The sequence below is a fragment of the Cynoglossus semilaevis genome, chromosome 5, assembly GCF_000523025.1.
Source record: "Cynoglossus semilaevis isolate Cse_v1.0 chromosome 5, Cse_v1.0, whole genome shotgun sequence".
NCBI lineage: Eukaryota > Metazoa > Chordata > Actinopteri > Pleuronectiformes > Cynoglossidae > Cynoglossus > Cynoglossus semilaevis.
The window spans coordinates 5,127,722-5,134,921 of NC_024311.1; the positions used below are offsets into that span (position 1 = coordinate 5,127,722).

Below are 7,200 nucleotides of genomic sequence, written 5' to 3' on the forward strand. Positions count from 1 at the left end.
ACAATTCGATTTTTCAATAATTTTTTTTAAAGTAACAATTCGATTTTTCACAATAATCCTGTAATGTAAATCTAAGTAAAATTAAATGCGTCTTTGTTTTAGTTTGATCAGTGATTTGTGGAGTTATGGCCTTAGATTTTACCCTGAAAAAGTAGTTCTAGTTCTAGTTTATTTTCTTCTAAGGCTCCTGGACTAAGAAGCTGCAGGAGGCAATTGTCGCTGTATGAAAATAGGAGACTCCCCGACTGTGACAGAGTTTCTCCATATTTATCAGAAACCAGAGCTGTGGGGGGGAGTCAACACGTCTTCAACCACAACTGTGAAACCACAGCGGACTGAAGCCTTAGAGACGGGGACAGACATCAAATGCTGAATTATCATTGCAGCCGATTCAAATTAAGGCCATTTAACACATCATATTATAGCATTCAGAGGTAGCTCAGGAGAATCTTCAACAACACACTGATCGACTGTTCTATGATGTCATCCAAACAGCTGACCTAAGAAAAAGGCAGGATAGATCCTGGACAGTGCACAAGTCAAACTGCGAGCCGCGTGTTAAGACAACCCTCTGCACTTACATTCACACCTGTGGACACATACTTATAATAAGGGAGAACCAACAGAAAACCCCTACAAAAAACTCCATACACAGAAGCTGTCTGCCCAAGCTAGGACCCCACACTGTGGTTGTAAAAACGATCCGCCTGTAGGAAAATGTTTATATACATTATAAATATTTCAAAAATATTTAAAATACATTAGAAGAGAGCAAAACCCAACGTGAGAAAATATTTTTGTCCTCAAAAATAATTTTCTGTACTTTTGTCAATCATCAACCTCTAAACGTCAGCCTCCAACTGCCTGGATCCACAGAAGTAGAACTGAAGCTCTGCCTTGACATCTGTGCACACGTTCAGCAGCAGTCTTGCCCTTTGACCCCGTCCCACATGCTGCTGCAGCTTCGCTCTCTAAAGTCTGACAATGTCCGGTGGCCCGAGTTCGTAGGTCGCGGTGATGACAGCGGGCACCTTGCTGCGAGACGACGACCTGCCCACCAAAATAAACACGGGGAGGGTCTACCCCGGCCCGCCCACAGCACCCCCCCCCCCATGACCAGTGTTGGCTGAGTCTTTGAGATTAAACACTATAGATGTGCAGGATCTTCTTTCCTCTAATGAAAATATTGTCGGGGTCAGAGGTGAAGCAGAGAGATCACAGCGTTAAAACACACCTCTGCTCCAGTGGAGGGAGAGAGTGTGCTGCTGCTGTCTGCTGGACTTCTGTTTGAGGAGGTTTTTACCACCACATGTTGTATGTCTGTGTTGGCCTACACTTCAACCAGGTCGTATAATAAAATGAACAATTTATTAGAAAAAAAAAATGTAACAGTAGAGCAAAAGAGAGATTTACAAATGTTACCATTTATTATCAAGTAAATTATTTGAAGCCAGTGAACAATAAATCTTAAAGCAGAACAGAATGATATAGTACTGTGTAGTAATGTTGCATGCATTTTGTATGTTTACTGTAGCTTGATTGTTGATTGACTGACTCAAGTCGCCTTGGTTAAAGCGTCTGCTAAATGTATTGTAATGTAATGTCATGTATAGGAAGAGATTTTAAAATAAAGTAATATATTATTACATGAATGTTGAAGTAAGACGTGGCTGGAGTTTTGATGACTCTGTTATACATCTACACTGAAGCCTGGGGGGAATGTTGGGGTGAAGGAGTGAGGATGTAGAGCTCAGGTTCTGTGACCTGTGCTGTTTAATACAATCCTGTAAAAATCAAAACAAGCTGCTATTAAAGGAGAGCATCAGGAGCGGGTTACAGTTTGAACCAAACCTCCAAGTCTCAGATCCATTTTTGCACAATGTATTTGTTTAAAATAACTGAGTTATTCAAAGATAAGGATAAGAAAACTTAGTTAGAAAAGTAGTGGGAACAACCAAATAAGAAATACCTTTTCTATATATAAAATATTACAGTACTTACTCTCACTATCAAAGGTACTATTTGGTCACTCTTTAACTTCACCCAGTCTGTTATACAAATACACACCTGTGATCAAGCAAACATCTACAGTGGGTTCTCGGTTTACGACATCTTCGACCTATAGCGTTTAGCCGTTCGGTCGCTACACCTCCTACGTACATATCTATTAAAACAGTCTTGTTCCTTGTTGTTTCATTATTGCTCACAAGCATGGTTTTGTCAGACCAAACTGACAATCTCTGTGACTAACTCCATGTAAAAGCAATAGTTTTCTGGTGAACAGGTTCAGTTTTCCTAAATATTTTGCGATGTGTAAACGTAACTGCATGTAAGGTCCGACTTAGGACAAATATTCAAGTTACGTCACCTCTACAAACTGAACCCCGACGTGAGTCAAGGACCCTCCTGTATAAGGAGGTTTCTACTGGGACCGCTGCAGTTACAGGGAGCTGCTCAGTAATGAGGAATAACTGGAGACAACTGACAAAGGACAACTGACGACTAACAACTGGAGGTAAATTCATAGTAAGGAGTGACACAGTGACAGCAACATGTCAGCCTTCTGCTGTTGTTCCAGGAACAAAATGATGCTCACCTTGGACTAAAGAGCGGGCCACAAGCTGAAAATGGTCACATCGAGGGCAACTGGACGAAGTAGTTTTTTTTTTTTTTTTGAAGACGTTTCACCTCTCATCCAAGAGGCTTCTTCAGTTCTGCCACAAGACTTTCCTGGAATGGCCTTATCCAGACATCAAAACCATCGGACTGAAGCAGCGAAGCCTGTTCACAGCACGGAATATAACAGAGTTAAAAAAAGTCACTGCTCTCATTAGTTCTAGTTCATGTTATATAGCACTTACAACAATATATCCCTGTAGATATTACATTTAAAAACACCATGAACACATGATGTACCTTAAACTAAATTCCCTGACTGACTCACTATCCAAAAATGACGGCTACATTTTTTTTCTGAATCTATAAAAACTAGCAGCTTTTGAACATCTGAGTCCTTCTTTGCAGATGGGAGGTGGTGGTTAGACTTTTTTTTTTCTTTTTTTTTGCACCGTTTAACCTTAAAAGAACATGACAACAGCGAAGGAGGTGGTGGGCAGTGAAAGATGCCATATGCACAATCTCACAGTGGGCTCCCTCTGACTGCTGATTGAAACTACATCAGTTTGATCGCTAATATCTTCCAGAGGTTATTTGATTGCAAAAATGTGTAGCCTGCTAGCGCTCAATTTGACCTTTCTACGCACACACACATACACACACGGACCTCCCTGTGCTGCTCTCTGTGTATGTGTGTGTCAGCAGGGTGTGCTCTGAATTTGATGAAGTAGGATCATTCTCTCAACTGATCATATCAGTAAAGGAAGAATCCCAAGATCAACACCAGATTCTGGACTCACATATGGGACACATTTTTCCAGATCCTAATAAACTTTCATCTGTGAATTTTGTGTACGTTGAGGGTCTGGACGAGCCGGGCACCGTCCCCAGACTCAGGCCAGAAAATCAAGGAAAAGAAGAAAAGAAGAAGAGGGAAGACAGACGGAAAACAACAACCCTGAGGTGAAGCAGAGCTCCTCTGCACTGAGCTGGAGATGACAGTGGCTCAGGAAGCAGAGCAGGCTGGTCTCTCACGAAGGCAGTGTGGAGGTGACCTGGTCACACAGAAGATGTGTCATGTGTTTCTGTGCCTGTTGATGTGTAATGTCACTTGTATGTTGACGTACAGTGAGTATCGTTAACTACAGTAATGTACATGTGTGTTATCAATTACAGAAATCAGGTGTGCAACATCCAGTTTTGACGTGCACAATTCCCTACTGATTTCTCACTCACCTTGGCTGAATTCCAACCCTACTTTCTCACTCACCTTGGCTGAATTCCAACCTGTTGCAGACGTGCCGCCTCAGCAAAACTGCTCGACCTTAAATCATCCTTCTTCCAGTGCAAGAAAATGATGCTGCAAGTACAAATAGCACGGCCTAAAACATCTGATCGTCTCAATGTACATAAAAAAACTGGATAGAGATTAATTTATATTAAAAAAAATACATTGTATATTTCAACAAATACATTTAGCACAGCCATATTTTTATGTCATTTTATCTAAAAAACACACTGTCGATGTTGTGCACCAACCAACCCACCCATACGAAAGCAATTTCAGCTACAATTAAAAAGGACTCCAAACCTGCAGAGACTCCACTCACCTTCATCTCTGACGACCTCTCAGCTGTGTGAAGTCACAGGTGTGTCACCGACACTGATTTCATCACAGCCAGGCCTGACATTCTAACATCAGTGAAGCACAGCAGGTCTTGGCAGGACAAAAGGCGTGGCTAACAGATAATCTGTTGACAAATAGTCTTTGTACAACATATGACCGAATTATCAATGTGATTGGACAAATATTTATGTGCTAATATTGACAATAGATTACCAATGCATTGATGTAATACTGAAATTAAATAAAAAAATCAGTTTAAATGAAGCTGTGGAGGTTGTTGAGGTTTCTGGGTTGTTGCAACAATAAGGGATTTTTTTCCCTTTTTTTTACTTGTTTTTAGTAGATGAAAACATTAGACAATGTCAGTATGAGAGTGAACGTCTAAAAACACTGAAACAGAATCTGAAATAGGATTCCTCTTTAACAGAGTCAGTTACACTGCTGTTTGTATAAAAGATACAACATGAACCAAACTCATCGCAGATGTCCTGCTCAGGGTCAGATCCAGGTATTGCTGTCCAGCTCAACACATTCCTCTGCGATGACGATTCGATTGGTGTTGCTGGAATGTTTTTCCAATAATTTGGAATAACACATTTGACCCCAGAACCTTACAAGTGTGTCTTTGTGAGCACACAGAAACACTGGGTGTATAAACTGTGATGTCCAGCACAGATGAAATGTCTCTTTTGTGTCAAATTAAAGCAGATCACTTTATGGGCCTCTGGTCTTCCTCTTCCGCTTTCCATTTACTCTGCATTTCCATCCCTACACAAAGCTGCCTCTCCACGCTGTATTAATGCCCATCAAAGACCTCAATCAAGCCTGCTTTGCCACAGGCTAAAGTCTGACTGTGGAAGCAGGAGTTTAATGCTGCCAGTGCAGCGAGGATGTGGGCTCCCGTCTCCTCCTCGTGCCCCTTGTGTTTTCTCTTAGCCCCCGCGTTCACAAATATCTCGTAAGCCCTGTTTGTGGAACGAGGAATCAGAATCCAGCAGAGGCTACGGAGGCGTTTCAGGGTCACTGACTGTGACAACAGTCTCACTCATTGTACCATCAGGACAATGTCTTGATCTATGTCTCCGAGAGAGAGCGGAAAATTCACATAATAAAACATAATTACACAGGGCTTCCTAAAAAATTAGTCACGACTGTACACGTCAATGGAGTCTTAGTTTAGAAGTTTCCGGCTCCGAGAAAAGTTTGAGAAGAAGTTGACGACTGTCTGCAGCCGTTTGGACTTCATCTTAATCAAGCTTCTGTTCAGTGGAGTAACTCAATTTATTTTGGGCTAAAAAGGAGTTTTCATTGGGGGGAAGTGTTTTTAAAAAAGGTTGTGGACTGGGGTGACACAGGCTGGCATCTGTGGTAAGACAACCCATTGTTTCACTGTATTTCTGTATTTAAACTTTAAAACCTCAGCGTTGGAGAAACTCCACATTTTCTCCTTTACACTTTAAAATCTATGTTTAAGAATAAATATTAAAATAAAATAGAAATAGAAATAGGAATATCTAATTAGTAAATCCAAATTTGAGCTTGATTTACACAGCAAGAAGAGCTGAGATTAGTGACGAAGGAGAATTTTATGTATATATATATATAAACTGTTTTTTAAGTTAGAAAAATAATAGGTGAACATTTACCAAAGTGTTTGAAAGGCACAAACAAATGTAGTTATAGTGAAAATTTAGTTTTTGTTTTTCAAAAAAAAACTCAGTAAATAGCTGTGTGGTGAGAATATTGGATGTCGTTCTACTAGATTCTTGTATTGCACAAGTACATTATTTAGATAGACTGGTCAATCGAAATGGCCTTCAGACTGGTAAAGAATATGAGAGGGTCATAGAGACGTGATTATCATCTTTATTCCTGACTAATAAAGATTTTATATTTTATACATTTCTGAATGTATGAGAGTGTTTAAAACGTGATAAAATTAAGAAAATATAAAAGTAAGAATGCATTAAAACAACAATAAAATTCAAACTGTAAATGAACTAAACCAAAGCTTGATTTGTTGATTTATAGCATGAGATATAGTTTGTTTGTCAAATAATGCAGCTATAAATGATCAGCTCAGTCAATATTCGACCCTTTTTGTGTTAATGTTTATTTCTTCTTCGTGTTTGTGCAGATGTTAATAAAAGATCTTTTTGTGAACATATTCACGCCTGCGTTTCGATCCTGTCTTATTCGGAGCAGGTGTCTCTGCAGTTGAAGGGAAGTCTCCACCAGCCACGCCAGAAAACTGACAAGTAAATAACATTTCAATAGTCGATACTTCCTCCGTCACGTTCAAGTACCGGCCGCCTCGTGCTGTAAAATAATGTGACCTGGCCTGGTTCTCATACAGTATAAACAATTACAGTCAGTTGAAAAGGGACACTCTTTTTCCCCTAAAGGAAAAGGAAGATATACTGTAAGTTCTAGCATGTGGCCAAAGCATGAACCGTCAGCCCCTAAACATGCCAATGGAAATAAAAAACATACTACGGCCCATCTTTATTTACAGCTGCAGACTTCCTGCGGCAATGCACGTAATAAAAAACAGATCAGAATACGTCCAGGCACCTATAGCCCTGCAGCGCTGCAGGTAAACACTGTGTGTCCTGGAGGAAACCCCACGTAAAACGTTTCCAGTGTCTGGAAGCAAAGAAGGAGTCCTTGAACGCAGCACTGAGTTTAACTGTGTAGTTACTGTAACCAAAAACCTTTTGAATTGTAAATTTAAACAAATGATATAATATTATTATACAATAGAATCTTTAATGTGATTATTCCCTGAAAAATGAGTTGAATCCAAAAGTATATTTCTCCAGGCAGTACTCGTCTTTTTTTTATTAACTCAGTTTCCCTGCAGGCTGATGACATGTGGAAAAAACTCTGCACTAATTAGAATTTGCTGGACCGTATTAGATGAAACACAAACTGTTGTAAAGTCATTTTATCTTTTT

The 7,200-nt window shown here is 39.9% G+C and overlaps 1 long non-coding RNA gene across 1 annotated transcript; it reads right to left on the reverse strand.

Moving 5' to 3' along the window:
• Positions 1-2,667: 2,667 nt before the first annotated feature.
• LOC112487042 (uncharacterized) lies at positions 2,668-4,175 on the reverse strand. The gene is made up of 2 exons (XR_003049751.1): positions 3,887-4,175; positions 2,668-2,781 (listed from the first exon to the last, which is right to left on the reverse strand). It is a non-coding gene; the product is annotated as an uncharacterized LOC112487042 (long non-coding RNA).
• Between the last annotated feature and the right edge of the window lie 3,025 nt (positions 4,176-7,200).